This window comes from Aulostomus chinensis, chromosome 24 (genome assembly GCF_037954235.1).
Source record: "Aulostomus chinensis isolate RoL2024-O1b breed Wild chromosome 24, RoL_Achi_v1.0, whole genome shotgun sequence".
NCBI classification, from domain to species: domain Eukaryota; kingdom Metazoa; phylum Chordata; class Actinopteri; order Syngnathiformes; family Aulostomidae; genus Aulostomus; species Aulostomus chinensis.
Genome location: NC_141343.1, coordinates 16,754,261 through 16,779,024, shown reverse-complemented (window position 1 = coordinate 16,779,024; position 24,764 = coordinate 16,754,261). Strand labels below are relative to the sequence as shown.

Sequence of the window (24,764 nt, the reverse complement as noted above, 5' to 3'; positions counted from 1 at the left end):
GACTTCTCACAAAGATTACAGCAAAGTACAGCAATTGTTCTGAGATGTTGGAGCAAAGATGCAGGTCCACCTACCACATCTTTGCTCCAACATCTCACAAGTGAGGTTTCCGGTCCCTGAGAACCAGAGACCTGGGCTCCAGCCTGATGCTGATGCTGCAAACCTTGTTGCCGAGGGCAGTGAGGGAAGAAGTGGGAGATGCATGTGCAGAAGTTCTTCTGGTTGGTGAAAAATGTAGCCCAGAACCAGACCAACCCTGAGACCTAGATGACTTGCAAATGTGGGATTTCAGCACCAGTCATCTTGAGTTACGCCATCACGTTCCTCATGCCGCCAACTGTAGTCCTTCATGGTTTTGGGTCGGATCAGGGTCGCCGTGCTCTGGCTTCAACGGAACCACACCAGGGTTCCCTTTGAAATCAGGGGAGACCACTCGGGCTATGTGGTCTCAGTTATGGTCCGGATCAGAGTTCCTCTTTCCCAAGCACCCAAACCATGTGAACCAGTTTAGACCACACCAGGGTTCCATTAAAGAGGACTAGATGTTGGGTTGTAAACAGGGGGGCACTGTTAAAAGACCCTCACACATGGACACTGTCATCATGACGTTGAGAATGAAGCTTTACGTCTCCAAACATGTCGGCCTCATCGCTCTGATGGCAGTCGGAGCAAATCAACAGCAAACCACTGTGAGGCAGAAACACACGACCTCAAGCAGAGACAGGTGAGGAAACACCTGCAGAGGAAAGAGGTGAGTCAGCGAGGAGTGAGTGGGAGAGAGAGAGCGATAGAGAGAGACTGAGAGCTGGGAAGATAACATCAGGGGGAACTACGAGTCCCGTGAACTTGTTGTGATACGTCTACAGCCCAGAAGGTGCAAGAGTCAGCTGGAGGTCAAGGTGTACTCACGAGGACCTGCGATGACATCATTCATGTAGCACTAAGTCTGAAATTGAAGCCATAACCCTCTACAGTGCGCACACACACACACACACACACACACACACACACACACACTGCCCGACCCTGTGCAGGTTCTTTTAGAGGAAATAAAGTGAGTTCATAAACACGGCGCTCCTCCTGTGTGAGGGTTTGTCTGAACTTTGTCCTCTTGTCATCTTCAGTCCTGTTGGACGTTGTCTTCTTCTCTGCGGTTGTTTTAGCTCAGCCACGTCCACCAGACCAGACATCTGAGCGGGCCGGTGCTTGTAGAGCGTTCAGGCTTCAGTCGATGACCAGAATGGGACCAGAACATAAAGCATCATCAATGTGCTGCATGTGATCTATGTCTGCAAGGACCCAAGCAGTTCTTATGTTAGGGGGACACCACCTGGGGGGGGGGGACACCCCCCCAGGTGGTGTCCCCCCCCCCACCAAAGCTTAGTAGGTCAGTCAAATGATACATTTATTAAAATTCTCTCAAGAAATCAGGTTTTTGTTTTCTCTATTTGACAAGAAACAGTTTTAAATGTTGATGGTTTGCACGCTGGTGTCCATGTATGTTGTGTTTGTTAGCTGTGGGAGTGTGTGTGTGTGTGTGTGTGTGTGTGTGTGTGTGTGTGTGTGTGTGTGTTCAGAATTTCCTTCAGTGTTTCAGTGACTAACATGCCGTCATTTCAGTGGTGTGATTTTCTTCGTTGAGCTGCCAGGAAAGCAAACAGAACTTTCTCTCTAATCTTCCTGGAACCTCAAACCATCAAGGATCAATGGAGCTGATTGATACGAGATCGCTGGACCTCATCTTGAGGTGGTTTACTGACGTCTGCCCTCAAGAGGCGGAGCCCATGGAATCAAAGTCTGGTAGATTTCAGAGTAGTCAAGTCAAGTTTATTAGTGTGTCACCAAACCCCAACCAAAGTCCTGTCCTGACTCTGTCCAAGTAGAGCAGGTCCAGCACCTCCCTCCTTCAATGAACCTCCACCCAACAATTCTCCATCAGCAGCACATCCTGCAACAGCAGCCACCAGAACCTTCCTTTACCAGCAGGAAGGTGGAGCAGATCCAGGATCAGTGGGGACGGAGAGAGAGCAGGAGAGCAGGACAGAGACAGAGACAGAGAATGGAGGAGGACAGAGAGACAGAAGGAGAGAGAGGGACAAAGAGAGAGAGAAAGGAGGAGAGACTGATGGACAGAGACAAAGAGGGAGAATGGAGGAAGACAGAGAGACAGAAGGAGAGACAGGGACAGAGGTAAAGAGGGAGAGAAAGGAGGAGAGACTGATGGACAGAGACAAAGACAGAGAATGGAGGAAGACAGAGAGACAGAAGGAGAGACAGGGACAGAGGTAAAGAGGGAGAGAAAGGAGGAGAGACTGATGGACAGAGACAAAGACAGAGAATGGAGGAAGACAGAGAGACAGAAGGAGAGACAGGGACAGAGGTAAAGAGGGAGAGAAAGGAGGAGAGACTGATGGACAGAGACAAAGACAGAGAATGGAGGAAGACAGAGAGACAGAAGGAAAGAGAGGGACAGAGGTAAAGAGGGAGAGAAAGGAGGAGAGACTGATGGACAGAGACAAAGACAGAGAATGGAGGAAGACAGAGAGACAGAAGGAAAGACAGGGACAGAGGTAAAGAGGGAGAGAAAGGAGGAGAGACTGATGGACAGAGACAAAGACAGAGAATGGAGGAAGACAGAGAGACAGAAGGAAAGAGAGGGACAGAGAGAAAGAGGGAGAGAAAGGAGGAGAGACTGATGGACAGACGGGGACGTGAGCAGGTGGAGCTACGGGTGGCAGCTAGAGCCTCTTCAGGTCTGGAGCCTCCTCCAGCAGCACCAGGATCTGGGATGAGGGGAGAAGAAGAGGAGTTAGTAACATGTCTGAGGACAGGAGGAGGAGAGAGAAGCCCAGTGCATCATGGGAGATCCTAGCAGTCTGAGCCTATAGCAGCAGATCTAAGGGCCAGCCTAAGCAGTCCTGACTATACGCCTGATCAACAAGGAGGTCTTAAGACTGCTCTTAAACCTAGAGAGGGGGTCTGGGTCCTGGACTGAAACTGGGAAACGGTTCCACAGGAGGGGAGCCTGATAGCTGAAGGCTCTGGCTCCATTCTACTGTTAGAACTCTAGGAACCAGCAGGAACCCTGCATCCTGGGAGTGAAGGGCTCTAGCTGGATCATAGGGGACTAGGAGCTCTGTCAGGGATGAAGGAGCCTGATTGTTGAGGACTTTGATGGTAGAAGAAGAATTTTAAATTCTGTTCTGAATCTGACAGGGAGTTTAATTCCTGCTACTTTAAAGGACTGAGGGACGGAACCAGATACCAGCGCCACATTGATCATGTCTAAGAGGGAGGGGCTAACGAGGGGAGAGAGTCTTGGAGCAGCTTAGTTGGGATGGGGTCCAGGAGACAGGTGGAGGTTTAGAGGAGGACATTATTGAACTGAGCTCATGAAGGCTGATGGGAGAAAAACTATCCAAGTGTGTGTCTGGTCCTCCAGCTGCCTCTAAGGTTCTGGGTTCTAGGGGCCATGTTGTCAGCTGATGGCAGCAGGAGAAGAAGTTTCTCTCTAATCAGGAGAATTTTGTCATTAAAGAAGTCCATGAACTCTTTGCTGCCCAGGGAAACAGGACTACTTGGTTCAGTAGAGCTGTGGCTCTCTGTCAGTCTGGCTCTAGGACTGAAAAGAGTCGAAGTACATCTGGACAGCAGTACCAATAACATCAGATCTGATCAAAGCTGATATATACTGTATACTTGTCCACTGCAGGGTCACGTGACCCGCAATTGGTATTTAAACTGCGAACCATTGGAAGACATTAGCATGTGCTAGCATGTTTTAGCATGTGTTAGGGTTAGGGTTAGGGTTAGGGTTAGGGTTAGGGTTAGGGTTAGCAGCAGGTGTTAGCATGTTAAAAACCATGGTAGAGGACAAATGAAGGAAAACAAAACAGCCAAGAAGGACATCAAGAGAAAGGAGGACAGATGGAGGATGGAGGTTTAGTGTCCCATAGTGAAAGCAAGCAAAGAATCAGGGTGGAAAAAGAGCCAGGCAGGAAAGATGATGACAGAGAGAAGGATGTAAGAAGGAGGGAGGAGGTGTGGCCAAGATCTAACATCCCTATCAAGCCATTAGCATCTAAATTGTGGAGGAAAACTCCATTTCTCTATCAGCGCCATCACACTCTCTCTCTCTTGCCCTCCAGTTCTCCGCTCCTATCTGCTCTGATGAAGGAACAATGGCCTCTTTCATCCGACTGCCCTCCCTCTCGCTCTTCAACTCTCTCTTTCTCTTCTTCTTCTTCTTCTTCTTCTTCCCAGCTTCTCTCCATCCTCGGAATGCAGATTTCTGACCACAGGGTTTGAAGTCGGGTTGGAAGGGAGCTAATTATTATGGAAAAGAGAACAAGACCAGGGAGGGAGGGAGAGAGGAGAGGGCAATAGAGAAAAGAGAGAGATGAGGAAGAGGAGGAGAACAGTACTGTTGTTCATTAGCAAAAGAACAACAAGAAACAAAGACAGAGAAGTGAAGAGTTCACTCTTAATACTTTACATGTCCTTCTTTGGCTGCTGAGCCGGTATCCCAGCATACCCCGGGGCAACATCTTGGATTCTGGTTCACCTGACTATGTTTCTGTAGGAGGACAAACAAAAGAAGTATCAAGAAATGTAAACGAAAACAAGATATAACAGGGATATGCCCACTTTTAGGGGAACTCTCCTATAGTCCAGAGAAAAAGACAGAGACCCAGGCTAGTTAGCTTAGCACAATGACTGGTAGTGGGTGGGAAGTGTTAGCGTAGCTCCGTCTCTGCCTGCATTAATATCAGGAGGGTTGTGTGTAACCTTGGTGATGAATACCAGTTTGACATGAGGAGACGTAGTGGTAGAATCAGACACATAGCCGGAACTACTTTCCTGACTGGGCGCAGTGATTTGACGCAGCACCTCCAAAGCTCCACTGGAACTTGGGTCAACAGAACCAAAGGTTTGTTGAGGACTAGAAGAGCGACTGCTGCTACTGATGAGGAGGAGGAGGAGGATTCCTGTTGGACACACCAGCATCCTGGACCTGAGCTAGCTGATGCTAACACTTCCCACCCACTACCAGCCATTGGGCTAAGCTAACTAACCTGGACCTGAGCTAGCTGATGCTAACACTTCCCACCCACTACCAGCCATTGGGCTAAGCTAACTAGCCTGGAACTGAGCTAGCTGATGCTAACACTTCCACCCACTACCAGCCATTGGGCTAAGCTAACTAGCCTGGAACTGAGCTAGCTGATGCTAACACTTCCACCCACTACCAGCCATTGGGCTAAGCTAACTAGCCTCGAACTGAGCTAGCTGATGCAAACACTTCCACACCCACTACCAGCCATTGGGCTAAGCTAACTAGCCTGGACCTGAGCTAGCTGATGCTAACACTTCCCACCCACTACCAGCCATTGTGCTGAACTAATTAGTGTGGTTGATCTGGGGACAATAAGAGACTTTCCCAGAACTTTGGTGTTTTCCTGTAACACATCAGATCAGTGAGTCAGAGTTGTTCCAGATTTGAGGAGAACCAAAACTAAAAGCTGCTTCACTCCAGGAACAGACAGCAAAGCTTTCCCATAATAAGTGACAGTATCAGCTGGTCAGGGAGAAATCGTGCCAGACCCATTCAGTTCTTGGTGAAGCAGCAGTTGTATTTCACAATCAAGCCAGTGACTTCAGGCTGGGTTAGCAACAATGTACATTCACAAAGACTTTTATTTAAGAGGAAATCTGAGTGAGGAGTTTGGAGCTGGAGAGCAGAAAACCACGACGCTGATACATACATGGAACCACAGCTTCACGACAGGGGGTGGGGGTCCAAACACATGGGGTCAATCCACCATCCCAAATGTTGCCATAGCAACTGTTTTTGCACTCAATAACCGATGTAATTGTTGGTGGGACAAGTGACTGCGTGGACGCAGATCTATTTTTTTCATCGCAGGTTGATATCTCAGAAGTTTCAGTCCTACAACAAGAAATGAACAACCAGAATCAACAGAACTCCTCAGCTCCTCAACTAATGTTCAATCCAGTTTCAGTGCTGTAATTGGCAAGATACTGGGTTTGGACCTTGTCTCCCCCACCACAGGCTTGAAGACTGGAGCCTGACCAGTGACGTGTCCAGGGTCAACCTGCCTTTACACAGGTGACACACCTGTCAGTCACCCAAGTCAGTGGTGTAACACTGACTGGACAGTACTGCAGATACTAGAATTCCGGTCATCGATTATACTTCACGTCATTCTGGTGATAAAAGGAAACTGTAGTTGTGACACATTTCCTGACTGTGTTAAATGTGTGTGTGTGTCTGTGTGTCAGATCTCAGCCCTGGTCTCCACGTAAACCAGCTCCAGGTGTTGACTGAACCCTGAAGATGAGCTACGGCACCCTTCAGATAAAACGCCGGCGTGATCCGTCACTCTTAAGGTGCCTTCAGACGAGGGACTTTTAACAGGCGCCAACATCTGATGGACTTCTTCCAGCTTCTTTTGAAGTAGAACATCCTCGTGTGACCTAATCCAGCCGATGAGTCATGCGGAAATCCTCGACAGCAGCCAGATAACGCAGAGTCAACTAACGGGCTGGAGATTTGAGCTAACGGGCTGGAGATTTGAGCTAACGGGCTCAAAGTTCAGTTCAGGATGAATTTCAGACTTCCTTAAGAGCCAAAAACTGACGAACCTGTGGAGTTTGTGGCACACGTTGAGTGGTTCTACCACAACTAGGTCATGTCGCACCAATGTTCCTGATCCAGCAAAGGTCCAGAAATGGTGAATCCAGCAGCGAGGGTGGGCAGGTAATGGAGGAGAGCAGAAAAACAAAACCAAACAGGAAATCGAGGCATTTAAAGAACAGGGAGTGATATCAACAGCAATTGTGATATATACAACTAAAGGCTGAAATACACATAACACCAGTGTCCTGAGAGTTGAAGCCATTAATGATCAGGTAAATATGATCTCGGTATGAAAGACGAAAGAACCTCCTGAACTGAGCGGAGAACCGACACAGAGCAACTTGTTCTAACACCACCCCCCCACGTGTGATTTCATCTCAGGCCTATTTTAGTAATTATCATTTTTAGTCAATGATTCAGCCCAGCTAGCACGATATTGCTCTAATACACAACTCCAGATCCACTAAACTCATGAAAACTGTCCTGAGTTTATTTGTTCCTGACACTTACAATAAATGTCCCCCAAAACTACTGAAGCTCATAACCAAATTGAAGCAAGTCAACCTGATGCGCTCCTCTCACCGCAGCGGCCTGGAACCAGTGGCAGGTCTTGAGGGACCTGCCTCAAAACCTCTGTCACGGATCAATCTCGCCAGGGTCAATCAATGATGCTGTATCAGTATAGATCAGGCTGGGAATCCTCCTGAAGACGCCTGACAACACACAGCTGCAAGACCACGACACAAAACCGCTACGCCCCGCTGACGTTACGCATGGCGGACGGCCCTGGTGTGTGTCGGGGTCACGTCCCCGGCTGGCTGTGAACTGGCATTCACGCTTCGGTGATTTAACGACCCTCTTCCTTTCCAATTTTTAGTTTGTTGTCAAAAAATGGACAGATATGAATAAATCAGTGGTTACTCATCACACTGTCATCACTTTCAACCAAATCTGTTTACAATTTGGGATCAGAATTTGGTCCCATTTCATTTCATGCCAATAAATCCCTCTGGGAAAGAAAACTAATTAAATGACAAAGACAGAGAGAGACAGAGAGAATGAAAGTGTTGACGAGGGTAAGACCTGAGAGTTGGAAGCTGTGAACAAACAACGCATGCTTCTAATTAACTCTAATTACTACAAGATGAGAGTCCTTAGACTCAGGAAGGCCAGTGCTAATGTGTGTGGGAACCTTCCCTCCGTCTCAGGAAACAACCAGTCATTCATGTCAACCTCAGCTCCACAAGGTTTGAAGATGGTGATTCAAAGCTAAAAGTTGGGTGTTAACACGGTGAGCAGCGTCACTTCCAGGTAGTCCAGCTAACTATCAGACAGCTGTTGAGTGATAATTCAGCTGACCCGCGTCACCATGCTGTGTGGTGCCTTTTCAAAATATCTGTCACCAGGTAACACAGCTTGCTAGCTAGTGCAATAAAGCTAGCTAGTGGTAGTTAGCTTGTGCTAGTTACACTAAAAATAGCAAGTTAAAAAAAATAATCTGTTTACTTTAAGTCATTTCAGCTCAAATCAAAGTGTTTGTGGAGTGTTGAGCGTACAGCTGCGTAAATTAACCTTGGATTATACCGTATGACGTGTTGGTCATCGTGAACAGACATTTTATGGAATTCATCTGCTGTTAGTCCTCTATTTACAATAACTTCCACGGAAGCTGCACAATAAATCAGAATCAAGTATATGCTAGTGTGAGGCTAGCGTACGAATCATACAACAGAAAAAAATGGATTAGTAGCTGTTCAGTAAAAGACAGTATTTCACTCAGGTGAAATATCACATGAATGACGGCAGGTAATGTTAGAGGAGTCCGGGTGTAAGGTTGTCACTGTGAGCGTGTTAGCATGCTGACGTTAGCATCTCAGTTGTGTGAACTCATGTTACACTTCAAACAAATTGCTGACATTTCAATAATACATGGCTTTTCTATCAAACCACTGAAAGAATTCTTGTCTTTGGAAACATAAAACTGCAAAAACAAAATCCTTTTTTGTGTGTTTTGGGGAACGATGTCCTCCCTCTCTGAACGCTAGAGCACATTTTTTTAACAATTTGATTTGAAAATATTAAAACATTGTCTGCAGTTGTGTGTGTCAACATCTTTAAGCAAATTCTCAATGTCATAAAAGCATAAAAAAGAGGGAGAAACAACTGAATAAAGATGCGGGTAACATGAGGACACGATCAGTGATGATGATGGAAGCTAAAAGTCCACTGGGAATCCTTGCGCTACTGGCCTCTCTTTATTTTCTCAATGGAAACCGTATGCTGGTATTTAGAGACTCTCTCCCAGCGTGGATCCATGTGTGTGCCTTGGATTTCTGGATTTTCACAGGGACGCTAACAGGATTTAGCAGAGCCATTTGACCATTAAGCTAATTATCCTCTGTCTCCACACACACTCTGAGCTCCAATCAACAATTTGAAACCCAATCCTCTCCAAGCAACAGCTTTCAGCTCCTTGTCCAGAAAACTGACCCCCCCCCCCCCCACACACACACACACACACACACACACAGGAGCTGAGACGCTATTTTCCTAGGCTGGCATTCCGAGTCCGTTCCCAAATTTTCTAACTACCTTGGAAAAGACACATAAGAGGTGAGCCTGAATACACACACAGAAGAAAAATGACACATGAACACACTGCTGGAAGCGTCCGTGGCCTCAGACAGACCACCCCAATCTTTTAGAAATACTCAAACGACCACGAAAAGGGCTGCGACCTCCTGACACCTCATTATGCAGCAGCGGTGGTGGTGGTGGCACAACTTCTGTTAAAATCATGTGCCATCACCACGGGACCAACGCCAACAGAAAAAGATGCTCTGATGATGGAGACACGCTGGTTCGGGACGGTGGCGCGCTGGGCGGCAGTTGATGTAGTTTATTTTATTTGCTGACTGCAGCTTCTTACATTGAATTCACTGTTGGAAAATAACGTCTGATGACATGTTGACTCTGGTTCGGTGCCACAGGTGGGTTTTATGGAAGATTTATACCTACAGTAAACCCTCTGGCCGCACGAGGGCGCAGCATCTCATCAGAATATGAATCCCATTGTGGTTCCTGGATGCCGTCGCGTGACGTTGTTGACAGACAGCTACCTCGCATTATTTACGCGTCAGAAGTTGTGGTCAGTTTTTTCACGAGTATTGGAGCAATGTATGTAGCTCCGCCTTCAAAGTAACAACACTGCAAAGTAGTGGTATGCATGGGTGATGTGTGCCTGTCACTAGTGACCTCGACCTTTGACCACCAAGATCTTCTCAGTTCATCCATGCGTCTGAAGACTTCCGGACAGTGAGACATTGCGTTACTGAGACTGACAAGCTGACAACGTAATGGCTCTGTTGCGAATGCAGACGCACAAACATTTGCCAGTTAATTCTCTTGAAGGCGTGAGGTTGTTCCTCCCGCGCGGATGCTGAGAGAGAGGCTGAACGAGAGAGGAGGGGTGATCCGTCACGGCTCGTGGCTCTGACAGCATCCTCCTGCTCCCTCCAACCTTCCTTCTATCCATGTGAGGGATGCGTCAAACATGGGATGAAGGGATGTCCCAACGCAAATTTATATAAGTGGTAGCATCAAAGTTTCAACCAGTGAACCTTCAAACACACAGAGAATGAGAGGCAGAAAAGAAGGAAGGGAGGTAAGACAAGAAGCCAAATGAGCAACTTCACACTCCGAGGTACCAGTGTGTACCTACAGGGTACAAATACTAGAACCACACAAGGTTGCTACCTGCAACCAAACTGTGTACCCTGCAGTACGCTTTCTGTAAGTCATATGGCTGTACCGCTGTTGTTCTCTGAGGGAACATTCTTCAGGAGCACCTGCAGGTCGAGAACCGCTCTGAGGTATGGAGGCGATGTATGTAGGTGAATCCAGATGGACTCACCCTTGCTAGCAGTTACAATGCCTTCTTTTTCTTTGTAATCAAACATGTTGACCACAAACAGAAACCAGAACCATCCCAAACCCACATCTTGTCCTGTCCAGATCCTGCATTCTGTTAATGGAGATCAATATGTGTTCTGTCCTGAAATAACTTTTAATCCATCCATCATTCTTGTCTCAAGTGTATTCTCTCGCCGACCTTCCCTGGTTTTCATTTTATCTTACACAATCTGCCCAACAAATCCATTTGGGCCTCGAGATCGACGGGCTGTAAATCATATAAGGCATAAAGCGCTCGACTACTGGACGCATATTCAGCTCATGAAGTCACTGTTTCCCCAACCAGAGCAGTCAGCTGTGAACAGTTGCAACATGGTACAATGAGAACAGGGCCTGTCATTTCCTCGCAAACCACATAAACACTGAGAAATGAAGCCCAGAAGGTCAGAGAGTCAGGCCGACAGCAGCCGTCATCCAGGAGACAGTCACACCGGCGAGGAAGAGCAGAAGAAGAAGAGTCTGCGCTGCGCTCCCAGCTCATCCCCAACACCAGAAAACCTTCTATCGTGTAAACAAGTGAACTAGATATTTGTGACATAGAACAGTTGAATGTCAGCCTCCCTGCTGGACTCTGAAGGACAGCCAAAGGTTACCAGATGCTAAATAACACAAAGCAACGTTATGTAACAGTTGACCAGATAGGAGTCGTAGCATATTAACATCATGCAAATATATCATAATAAAACTCTGCAAAGTTCACTCCTGTAGTCACAGGACAAAGAACATCCTGGTCCCGATTACTGTCATTGCCTGAAACTCTTTACAGTCCGACCCATCAAACCAACCCGGAGGATCCACATTTGAATGTTAAAACCCCCCAAATATGTGGGTTTATTTTCTTGAGGTCCCTGAACAGTTCAGGGTTGGTCAACAGCAGCATTCTAGCTAATCCAATGAAAATAGAGTTCAGGTGCAAACAATCGACTCGTGCCTGCAGACGAACCAGGACCCGATGAGCCAGAACGCTCAGACTGCCACGAACCCTCACATGGTGCATCTGAACACTGGATGGAATTCCTCGAGATACACAGCTGGAAACATCAGGGAGACTCAACCATTGTCTAGGAGGGGTGTCAGGGCAGCACACACCACTACATTTCCATGAATCACCAAACCAAAGTAAACACAGTTCCGTCAGGACCACTTTCAGCAACAGGAGAACTTAATTGCCATTGCAGTGAGTTGAATTTGGAGCTAAGTCTGTGTTCTGGAACCTCACTGCCCCTCAATGAGCAGACGTGGAAAAGAAGAGACCCCCATAGACCAGAGTTAGCAACAGAAGTGACATGAAGTCTGAAAAAGCAAACCTGACAAAACCGTGGACTGCTAGTTAGCTTAGCACAATGACTGGAAGTGGGTGGGAAGTGTTAGCGTAGCTGCGTCTCTGCCTGCACTAATATCAGGAGGGTTGTGTGTAACCTTGGTGATGAATACCAGTTTAAAGTGAGGAGACGTTGTAGTGGTAGAATCAGACACGTAGCCGGAACTACTTTCCTGACTGGGAGCAGTGATTTGACGCAGCACCTCCAAAGCTCCATTGGAACTTGGGTCAACAGAACCAAAGGTTTGTTGAGGACTAGAAGAGCGACTGCTGCTACTGATGATGATGAGGAGGAGGATTCCTGCTGGACACACCAGCATCCTGGACCTGAGCTAGCTGATGCTAACACTTCCCACCCACTACCAGCCATTGGGCTAAGCTAACTAGCGTGGCTCTCCGCTCAGCTGGAGAAGGGTCTCTATCTTCTGGTCTGGCTCTGGTGACGATGGACAGTGAGAGAGTTTCTCTGAATGTGGTTGTGCTCACGCCGTCACTGAGCTCATCACTCAAACGTGTTCCTCTATTTATTAGCTGTATTTACACAACTCAAAGTAGTCACTTATTGATTGATTACTAGACCGAAGCAGGTCGCTTCTGCTGAGCTCCTCTGCTGTTATCGTCCTGTATCTCTACATGTGGCGCGAGGAGGAAGAGGAGGAGAGGCACAGGACAAGAGCCACGAGGAGAAGCTGCACCAGGTGTTTTTAACTACGACTGCTGAGAAAACGAAAAGAACCGAAGATTAAAGACAGAAAGAGTCAGTCCTTCACAGAGAGGATTCTTCTGGTTTTGTATTTTTCAAATTATCATCCTGTGGTTAGCAGTGTGTTTGTGTGTGTGTGTGTGTGCGCGCGCACGTGTGTGCGTGTGTGACTGATGGATTACTGTTGTTGACTATATGTTATAAATTTCATCAAAGTGCTAAAAGATGTTTTATCAGACTGACACTCAGCTACAACATTTAGCAAGGACAACTCACATCCCAAACACACACACGCACACGCACACACACACACACACACACACACACACACACACACACACACACACACACATATACCTTCATACATTTCTTATTTATTGATTTCATGGAATAATAAAAAACTGTTTATGCAACAGTCTTTACTGTCCCTCTATGAATCAGTGCAGCGTTACTTGTGCCTCACTGTTGTGAGGGGGGGGGGGGGGGGGTTCAGGTGTGAGGACACACACGCAAATGTAGAACCCAGGCAAACACAACACAACAGCCCATTAAAGGTCCTCATCAGGAGGACGATCACAAGCCTGTGCGTGGAATTGTGATGAATTACTTTAAAAGCTGTACAGACTTAAGAGGTACCACAAAACAGAACAACTACAAAACTGAGTCTGAAAGTTACAGGATGTTGAAGCTGTAGACACACATCTTCTTCCTGCGGCACGACAGTTGACTCACGACATTTGAACTTAAAACCAAGGAAATGCATTCAAAGTCCAGCATTTTGTGTTCCACAGTGTAACTGAGGGCAACAATCAGGAAGTAGAAAGAAAACTGCTGAGGAATGTCATCAACATCCTGTGTTTGCAGTACAGGCACTGCTACTGGGGCTCACGTGGGGTTTTTTTAATTTTTGAAGATTTATTTCTTTACCTGTGTAGAGATGTTGGGGTTTCACTGCTTATCTCTAGCTAATACTACTACTGCTAGCTACTAACTACAACCTACTACAAGCTACTACCTACCACTATCTACAGACTACAACTTCATACTAACTACTACGAGCTACTACTAACTTCTGCTTACTTCTTCTCGCTACTAACTACTACTAACTACCACTACCTACTACTTAGTCCTTATAGCTACCTCTAACAACTTCTACCTACTAGCTACTAACTACTACTAGCTACCTACTGCTACTAGCTGCTAGCTACTGTTACCTACTACAGGAGTGATTATTGAGCCTTTATCGTTGGATCTGGGTGAGTTTGTCCAGGTTGAAGGAAGAATCAGGAACCATCCATCCACCTGAGGAGCATTGAGATTGAGCCTCCAGACAGAGTAGACATCCCCTACACACACACACACACACACACACACACACACACACACACACACACACACACACACACACACACACCCAGCTGATGACCTTAGCAACGAGTCTACAGACACAACAGCGTCCCAAACAAACTGAGGTCATTCTATAGAAAAAGGAAAACACACACACACACACACACACACACACACACACACACACACACACACACACACACACACAGAGTTTCATTAGCAGTTGTGTGGCGACATTAGCGTCGTTAGCAGCTCGGCGCTGACAATAGAATTAACTAATCCTTCAACAGTGACATCACAGGGGACAAAACACCACGGTGCTAAGAACTACATCGACTTTTGTAGGTGATTTATTGATTTCCCGAAGACGTCTGGAATCAGCGAAGGGGGTGATGGGGGGGGGGGGGGGCGTTTCCCACCCAAAGGTCAACACTATGTTTGAACCATGGTTTCCTGACTACGACCACAATCACCTCAACATCAGCCGGGTCGGGTGAACCAGAGCGTCTGACTATCCAGGTTCAGAGACACGAAGGTTATCAGTGAGGACAACAGAGCAGAGAGGAAGATCAGAGAGGAGAACACAGGGGAGATCAGAGAGATTCAGGGACCTCTCAGCCCCTCAGTCCTGAGGACGCGCCAACCTTCTTTACATTCCATTCATCAGTGTCTCGCTCTTTGTCCTGAAACAACATGATAACCTGCCTACGAGACTGAGATCAGGGGTTTTGCAACAAGGGCCACTCACAAGTAATGCAGTGCTGTTAACGGCCAGCGGAGGGCGCTGTCTAGACTCATCCTCTTTCTCAGGATACTAAACGTAACCACGGAGTTTCACAAGCATGGTTTAAACACAGTGTGTTTGATAGAGAGTATCGCCATGGCAACATCAACAGATGGTTTTAGTGGCTCTCTAGTTAGCGCACTTGTCATCACGGGGAACACCCTGGGAGCGTCGTCCACCTGGCCAGGTGACAGGTCCGCACGCCAGGCGGTGCGGTCGCACCTGGAACCACGGGGCAGGGTTGGCCATGTGTTCCCTTGGGTTCTAGGTGTTCTGTAGCGTTAGCATTCTTTCCATTTACTGAAAAAGGAAGTTGAACTTGCAAATTTGAACGGATGAAAAAAACAAAGGCTCAACCTTCAAACGTAGGAACTAGAGGGCAGGAATTCTACTGCTACTGTACTGCTACTGTACTTTCCACTGTACTCTTCTGCTGTTCCCCTACTGTACTCCTGCAGTACTTCATTAGCTCAGCCAGTGCTAGCCGCACTCCTCTCCTCTAATCCAATCATCTTGCATTTCCAGCCAACAGCTTCTTGGGTTCTATCACCACATTTATTGATGGATTCGGTTGCAGCCAACGTAGATATTTTGTTGTTCTGATCTCATAACAGGAGAGCAGAACCCAGAGGGAACCGTGGAACCGCCATCGGGCACCGTCCTGGTCTTTGATGAGACGCCATGAATGTTTTACACATTACTGCTGTTCTTAAAAGGACACAGTACTACTACTCTAAATACAAGTCATCTGCTTGTCTTGGTCTGCGAGCTAGTAGTTGTACTTCTGTTACTACAAAACTTTTCAGTGTCAGTTCCAGTCGTACTTCACCTTGGTAATCTTACTGCGACTGGGCAGCCATGATGGACTCAACTAAGAACGAAGGTCACATGACTTGATGACTTGTTCCTTGATAATTTGGAGGAATTGATGTGAAATCATTTACCATAAAAACAACAAAAATATCATTTACATTTTTTAATAAATTTGAGTTGAACCAACTTCTGCTAGGTGGACCTGGATCTTCCGATGACACAAGTTTCTCTACGACTTCAATCTTCTGTTCACGCTGAGTATTATTATCATATATTGCTTCTTATTTATATCTGTGCTAGCTTTTTATCGCTAACAGCTAGCATGCGTTTTAGTATTCCTACTGTCAGTCTGAGGTTTTCCAGCCTGTATAAGAAGTAATGTTTCTGTCCTGTATTCCAGGACGTACACCGAGCCAAGGTTATGATATGTTGGCAGTAGACTGTGGTCCCACACTGATTAATATCTGGAATTAAAGCTGCGATCTGGTGGTTCTTCAGAGCAGGCCACCTATGTGGCGCATGACCGGCCAACTGGAGCACAGAGGGGAAAATTACCAGCAGTAATGAGAGGTAAGTTCCATCTTGATTTTCTTATCATTACCAGAGCCATCAGTTCCAAGGTCTTGTCTACTCCCAAAGTCAAAGTCAAACTCGGGGAGGTTCTGGCCTGAGGGTGTGAGGCCCTGAGTCTGGGCTGTGTTACAGTAATGTACCTGTGCTGTATTCCAAGACGTAGCCTGATCCAAAACCACAGCTGGTGGAGGATTCCCTCTGGCATGTCTGGCTTGATGATTTCTGGATGTTTTATCCCGTTGTAGTCCAGATTAAGATGGAGTGAGCTAATCTGTCGAGGTGCAGGTCAGAATGATGAGGATCTCCAGCCACTCGCACTGAAACTGAGTGACACCACAGAGATGCAGGTAGAAACGCCGGCTGATGCTACGTCACGGAGTAATGTTGCAGGATTTAGCCAGACCCAAAACCACAGCGGTGGCTTAGGATCCCCTCCGGCCTGGGGCGAGGCTAACACCTGGACTGAGACAGCAGATCTCCGGCTGGGACGCGTTTGGCTTCACGGTGCCGGCGGCGTCAGTCAATGGCGCCTCAATCTAACACACAGTTACAAGAAATGAGAGCCAGAGGCATTTGGACCCTGGAAGGAACCTGATCTCAGTAACAGGAGGAGAACCGCACTGCTACTACTACGATTACTACTACTACGATTACTACTACTACTATTACGACTAAAACAACTACTACTACGACTACCACAACAACAACAACTACTACTACTACAACTACTACTACTACTACAACTACTACAACAACAACAACTACTACTACTACAACTACTACTACTACTATTACTACTACTACAATTACTACTACTACGATTACTACTACTACTATTACGACTACAACAAATACTACTACAACTACGACTACTACAAAAACTACTACTACTACTACAACTACTACTACAACGATTACTACTACTACTATTACGACTACAACAAATACTACTACAACTACGACTACTACAACAACTACTACTACTACTACAACTACTACTACAACGATTACTACTACTACTATTACGACTACAACAAATACTACTACAACTACTACTATGATGATTACTACTACTACGATCACTACTACTACTATTACGACTACAACAAATACTACTACAACAACTACTACTACTACAACTACTACTACTACTATTACGACTAAAACAACTACTACTACGACTACCACAACAACAACAACTACTACTACTACAACTACTACTACTACTACAACTACTACAACAACAACAACAACTACTACTACTACAACTACTACTACTACTATTACTACTACTACTATTACGACTAAAACAACTACTACTACGACTACCACGACAACAACAACTACTACTACTACAACTACTACTACTACTATTACTACTACTATGACCACAACTACTACTACTACTACTACAACTACTACTACTACGATTACTACTACTACGATACTACTATTACGACTACAACAAATACTACTACAACTACGACTACTACAACAACTACTACTACTACTACTACTACTACTGAAAAACCACTACTATTACTACTACTATGACTACAACTACTACTGCTACTACTACAACTACTACAACTACGACTACAACAACTACTACTACTACTACTACGACTACAACAACTCCTACTACAACTACTACTACAACAACAACTACGACTACAACTACTGCTACAACTACTACTACTATAACTACTACAAATACTACTGCAACAGCAACTACTACTCCTACAACTACTACTACAACAGCTACAACTACTTCTACAACAACAACAACTACTACTACTACTACAACCACTACTACTACTACTACTACAAAAACTACTACTACTACTACTATAACAACAACTATTACTTCAACAATTACAACTACTACTACTACTGCTACTACTACTATAACAACAACTACTACTACTACTACAACTACTTCAAAAACTACTACTACTACAACTACGACTACTACAACTACTACTACTACAACTACTTCAAAAACTACTACCATTACTTCTACTATTACCACAACTACTACTGCTTCTACTACTACAACTACAACTACTACAACTACGACTACAACAACTCCTACAACTACTACTGCTACTCCTACTACTACAACTACTTCTACAACTACTACTACTACTACAACAACAACGACTACTACAACTACTACAACTACTACTGCTGCTACTACAACTACTACTACTACTAATACGTGTTCATGTCCGTCACTGTGTTTTAGTCACACTAGAGAGCGACTCACATGTTATTGTCCCACATGTTTTCTATCTGTTGTTCTGCTGCTGTGTGTGTGTGTGTGTGTGTGTGTGTGTGTGTGTGTGTGTGTGTGTGTGTATCAAAGACTGAGATCCCTCCTCGTTCTCTCTGTGACCCTCCGACACAAAACACAGAAGAACACACAGAAGAAGGCTGTTCCTTACACACTCCACATACATCACATGACCTGGTACACAAATGTAGTACCAGCCAGTACTTGAGTACTACTTCCTGTTTAATGGTTTACGGAGTCTAATTTAAAGCTATCATACGTGAGTAGTCCAGCGGTTTCCACATAATAAATATTAGAGCGGTACAGCGAGTACTTCAGGCCTGTGAAGGAGGCCCCCGGGGGTCCGCTGATCTTCCTAACTCCAATGACGGCGCCAGGGTTTTGGCACTCGGCCAGGGGCTGGAGGCTGATTTCTGGATCAAAATCAAGCAGAATTATCGACATCACAACGTCCATTTCTACAAACTACAATACGGTGATTAATCTCGTCTCTCCTCAAGATGACAAGTACACAACTCCTAAAAAGCTCGTTTCCTGAATGGAGTTCAGCCCAGCAGCTGATCTGGTCCTCGTCTGATGACATCACAAACCATGTGGAGAATGAACAGCGACACGAACAAACTCCAGCAGCAGACTCACAACACACCTGCCCAGCAAACCTTTCACCTGTAAACACGGAGAGGAAGTGCTGATGCTATCACCACGGTAACAGTAACATGACAGATAGCATCAGGGGGCGTGATGAGGGTGCAGGTGAGCTGGACGATGCGTGAGGCCTGGTGGAAGATCTACATCTGTGTGTGTGTGTGTGTGTGTGTGTGTGTGTGTGTGTGTGTGTGTGTGTGTGTGTGTGTGTGTGAGGTCAACAGGTTGCCTGCACCAACATACACACACAAGTATCCTGACTGTGAATGTTGATGATGACAGAAGAACCACAGACATTGTTAAGGGAGGACAGAGAGAGACAGAGACAGAGAGAGACAGAGACAGACAGAGAGAGAGAGAGAAAGAGAGAGAGACAGAGAGAGAGACAGACAGAGAGAGAGAGACAGAGAGAGACAGACAGAGAGAGAGACAGACAGAGAGAGAGAGAGACACAAGGATGAAGAAGAAGAAGGGCAACGATTAAAGAAGAATGAGGATTTGTTCAACAAAACCAAACTGCCTGAAGACGTTCCCTCTGGTCAGGAGGCGTCCACTGCGCCTGGAGGAGCGTCTGCAGCCAGCGGACCTGAGACAGAACGGACGGACACCAGGACCTTCCAGCTCCTCAGGGGTGGGAGCTGGTCTGACCCACCAGCTCTCACGTGATCTGGCAGCAGCGTGATGTCATGCAAGCCTCTCACTGTGTTGTCACGCAGGCTTGAGCCAAACTGAAATGTCTCCACAGGCACATCAGGTGTGCTTCCACCTTCAGGTCGGGGGGGGGGGCAGGCGGCCGGAGATGGCGGTAGAGGCAGCAGGGCTGCAACAACCAGAAGAAGAAGAGTGGAGCGTGAGGGCGGCGTGCAGGGCCAGCGCTGCAGGGCCAGCAAGTGTCGGACATGTTGCTGCAAAGGCAAACCAGGCGGCGGTGACAGCAGCAGAGACAGCTGGTCAGTCACATGACCCAAGATTCACCACGTCAGCGCATACACACATACACATGCATACATACACATAAACACACACACATATACATACACATAAACACACACACATACACATACACATAAACACACACACATACACATACACATAAACACATGCATACATACACACATGTGGACAAACAAACCAACACACACGCACACACACACGTAAGACCACAAGTGAACACACATACGCATGCATACACACTCATGCACAAACAAATGCGCACATACACTTGCACACACACACTCGCACACACATGCACACATAAACAGACACACACATTTCACACAGCTGTATACATGTTTTGTGTGTGTGTGTGTGTGTGTGCATGTGTGTGTATTTCTGAGTGTGTGTGCGTGCGCATGTGTGTTTTTTGTGAGTGTGTGTGCGTGCGCATGTGTGTTTATGGTGTTTATGGGATGTATCACACACACACACACACACACACAGCAGCCTACATGTGTGTATATGGACGTTGTACCACGTCAATGTTTTTAAGCTACATACACGTTCACCATCATGGTTCTACTGGTTTGGGACCTTTGAAACAGCAACTGGAACACGCCACCCTTCTCTGAGACCCATCCTAGTTAGCTTAGCACAATGACTGGTAGTGGGTGGGAAGTGTTAGCATAGCTCAATCTCTGCCTGCATTAATAGAAGGAGGGTTGCGTGTAACCTTGGTGATGAATACCAGTTTAACATGAGGAACCTGGACCTTAGCTAGCTGATGCTAACACTTCCCAACCGCCACCAGTCATTGTGCTAAGCTAACTAGCATGGGTCTCAGCTCCCTAGAGAAGAGCTTCTATCTTCTAATGTGTATGGGGAGGAGTTCTCTAAAAGTGGGCGTGTCCCTCTGAATAGTGTTATGATGTCACAAGAATGATTTATTCTGCTGTTTTGTGTTCGATAACCTTGAGTGTCGGGCCTGAGATTAACTCTCTGAGTTTGGAGCTGAAGCCCAACCAACTTCCTCTCATTACACACAAGGATGTCACATCCATAACCACCGATGACACACGCGCACACACACACATGCACATACACACACACACACACACACACACACACACAGCACAGCACATACACACACACACACACAAATATATACAGACTAAACCACAACATTCTTGACTCAGGGTCAGGACTGATTTTGGCGAGGACACATGGTGTCACTGGTCAAACTGGTCATTTGTGTGTGTGTGTGTGTGTGTGTGTGTGTGTGTGTGTGTATCAGAAGTGTATATTTGAAGTAGAAACCACTGCATAGCCGGAGGACTACATCATTGTTGTGTCTCTGGGGCGGAACCAGGATAGAATGCCACCTCAAGTTCAAATGGCACCACAGACACATTAGACACAGACCGTTGGACAGAATAGACACAGACACACATGCTAACAGTACACTCTCAGAGTCCGTGTCAGCTGGTGCTACCTGCTGGTATGTTTAGCTGCCGCTCACGTCGGCCCTCCTGTCAGGTGCTGACTGACGCGTCTCTCAGACCCACTGACGACCGTCTCCCTGTTTTTTTTTTGGCTATTAGAGACGTTGGAATCACCACAGGTCGGAGTCGATCCAACGCCTTCAGGACCAGTGACGCGCAGCAGTTGCGCTGCGGTAAAGGGAGTCCTACCAGCAACATGGCCGTGGCGTTGCTCTGGTTTGTTTGAGGTCAACTGAGCGTGAGCACTGTTTCTGGTCAGGAAGACAGGAAGCGTCTGACCTCGCCGTTGTTCTGCGACTATCAGGCGTTCAGAATCCCATGGGCGTTGGTCGGCAGAGATCGGCCAGAACCACAAGAGTTGAAACACTCCAGGTCCAGGTACCAGGGTAACATGAGTGTCACCACGTCAGAGAGACATCCGCGGTACTGTCCCACCCGTGTCTCACGCCACCGACTCTCACAGGTCCATCTTACTTTCCTCATCACTTGGCGGTGCGGTTCTGACGGGTCAGACATGTAGAACCTACCGTGACTGACTGAACTGACCCAGAACATTCTGAGATACCGTCACTACGTGGAGGAGATCACCTGAGTCTGGTCACATGTGCAGCCAGCATTCGGCATCACACACCTGTGTGACCTTCGTCTAAACTTTCAATTAGGAGTCCAAGAACAAGAGACCAGAACGGTTTATGTGCCGATGCAGGTTCCCTCAAAGGTACAATAAAGGTCTCAGGGGGTAGAAGAGAACTGAAGGGTACTTTCACGTATTCCCTCCTAGCAACAAGTATCTGTGCCGTCTCAGGAGTGAGGAGACCGTACCTGAGGACCGGGACAACTCGTCTGTTCTCTGTGGAGTTGCTGCGACTCTCCCAACCCCCTACGTGGGGTTCTTCGCTCGTGATGAATTGTGTTGCGACGTGGTTGAAGACAAACAGCAGGAAAAATACTGAGTTTTATCAGAGCAGTGGGGAATCCATCATCATCGGTGACATCAGTCCAATCTCTACGATGGCCCCTCCCCGGCTGTGAGGAGACGGTCCTTGAGCCAACGTTTGAACATCACCAGGGCGACAGGCGGCGGTCCTCTCTCGACCGCTGAGCGACAGCTGATACGACAACAGGAAGGGAGGTGACGTCGCTAGGGACGCCAGGCTCGTTGTTCCATGTCCCTGAAGTACAGAATCATCAGGTCCGGACCTCCAGGTTAGACCAGGACACAGTCGAGCCACCCCAGGAGGTCTGGAGGAAAACAGCCCCTCTGATGTGCAGTAAAACGTCAAGAGCCGCACGGTAACGTGGCTGCGGTGTGAGGGGCGGCGCATCATGGGCCAAAAACAACAGCCTCTATTTAACAATGCAGAAAACCAACTCAGTCAGAGCCGTAAACATGCGGTTGAGGTCATCAAAGCGGCATTTTTTAAAAACTTTTCATGAAATATTTTTTGTTAATTGTTTGTGAGCCGTTATTTTGGCTATAAGAGGTTAAATTCAACACATTTATGCAGGTTTTACTAAACCTGCTAGGATCTACAGGACTTCAGCTCCATTGAGGGGAAACCATGACATTCTTCTCATGAAGGAAAGAACTGGTGACTCAAAAATTAGTTAGAAAACACATAAAACACTCTTTTGGTGCCAAAGAATAAACGCTGCAGGTTATGGACAGTTTCCTTCCAAATAAAAGTGAAGTATTTAAGTTTCAGAGACAACACCCCTGCAATCTCCTTCAACAGGACGCAGGTCAGGAAATGTCCAGTGAGGGACAGAATAACGACGAGACCAACGGGCTCCGACAGAAACTGACGGTTGAGGGTCGATCAGTCCGATCCCAGAGTTGGTAGGACAGATGCAAGCGCAGCATAGCTGGTAATGAGCGTGTATTCATCAGCCACCCCAGGGAGGAGGGACCATGGCAGCCGGGGAGGACGAGGGCTGCAGGGGGGGGTGTAGTTCACTGACTCCACGTCCAGAACCAGAACCGCAGACACATACGTTCTGCCAAAACCTGAAGGCATCTGAAGGCCTGTTATATAATTCATAACAACTGCTTCTATCATTATTAATAACACCAAACCACAAATTGGAGAATGTTTTTTCTGCCTCTGTACCAAGCTGACAATTGGTCGTCGTCCACACAGACCAATAAACCAGCAAACTAGCTGCACTTGTTAAACGGGCTCAAGTATTCCTGCAATATGATTATGCACTTTTACAACCTGACAAATTAATAATGTTCCAAACAGGCTAATAAAATCTACGGTTCGCCTAGAAGAGGGGCGTTCAATAGCTACTAATAAATGTCTGTAATGAACATCAGCGGAGGACCTCGCCGGTGGGTGGACCACATCTGCTGAAGTCCTTTTTCTCAGCTCATAAAAAAGTGTTTGATTTTTGTTTTGATTGTCAAGTACATTTAGGATTATGCAACACTTTTAACAGTTTTAAGGACATTAAGATTTAGACACTCAAAGTAACATCCATCCATCCATCGTCATCTTCCGTTTATTCCTACACATTAAGGGTCGCGGGGGGGGGTGGAGCCTATCCCAGCGTCAACAGGCGAGAGGCGGGGTTCACCCTGGACAGGTCGCCAGTCCATCACAGGGCCAACACAGAGAGACCAACAACCATTCACACTCACATTCACACCTACGGTCAATTTAGAGTCTGGATTAACCTGGTCCCTCTTGATGTCTTTGGACTGTGGAGGAAGCTGGAGTACCAGAGAGAACCCAGCAGGAACAGGGAGAACATGGAGACTCACCCAGAAAGACCCCGTGCCCGAGCCGGGACTTGAACCCGGAACCTTCTTGCTGTGAGGCCACAGTGCTGACCACTGAACCATCGAGATTCCTTCATGGAAACACGGCTGTCAGGGAAGAAACCCTGAGTCACCCTTGATATTTTAGGCTTATACGGACGTAGAAGAAAGACGCCTCTTGTCATGTTTTTGTTACCCCGCCCATCTTGTCTCTAGTGGCGAAGGAAGTTTCTCTTTCGCTGTACTATTTACATTTTCTACAGTCTGAGGATGTTAAGTCTTTTTATATTAACAAGCGTTTCCTGCAAGATGTTGGCGCGACTCATCATTGGTCCACATTACCGTACACCCCGACCTGTTTATTATTCTATTGTCTTTGTGTGTACGCTAGCGGTGACATGAACAAGTCACGACTCCTACAAACACAAACACGGACAAGTAAACCTG

The 24,764-nt window shown here is 46.7% G+C and overlaps 1 long non-coding RNA gene across 2 annotated transcripts; it reads right to left on the bottom strand.

The window, feature by feature from the left end:
• Window positions 1–1,852: 1,852 nt before the first annotated feature.
• LOC147238962 (uncharacterized) lies at window positions 1,853–14,375 on the bottom strand. 2 transcript variants are annotated; one of them, XR_015111820.1, is made up of 4 exons: window positions 6,667–14,375; window positions 5,766–5,950; window positions 4,496–4,576; window positions 1,853–2,783 (listed from the first exon to the last, which is right to left on the bottom strand). It is a non-coding gene; the product is annotated as an uncharacterized LOC147238962 (long non-coding RNA). The 2 variants fall into 2 exon arrangements; XR_015111821.1 differs by lacking the exon at window positions 5,766–5,950 and having other exon boundaries at window positions 6,667–9,132.
• Between the last annotated feature and the right edge of the window lie 10,389 nt (window positions 14,376–24,764).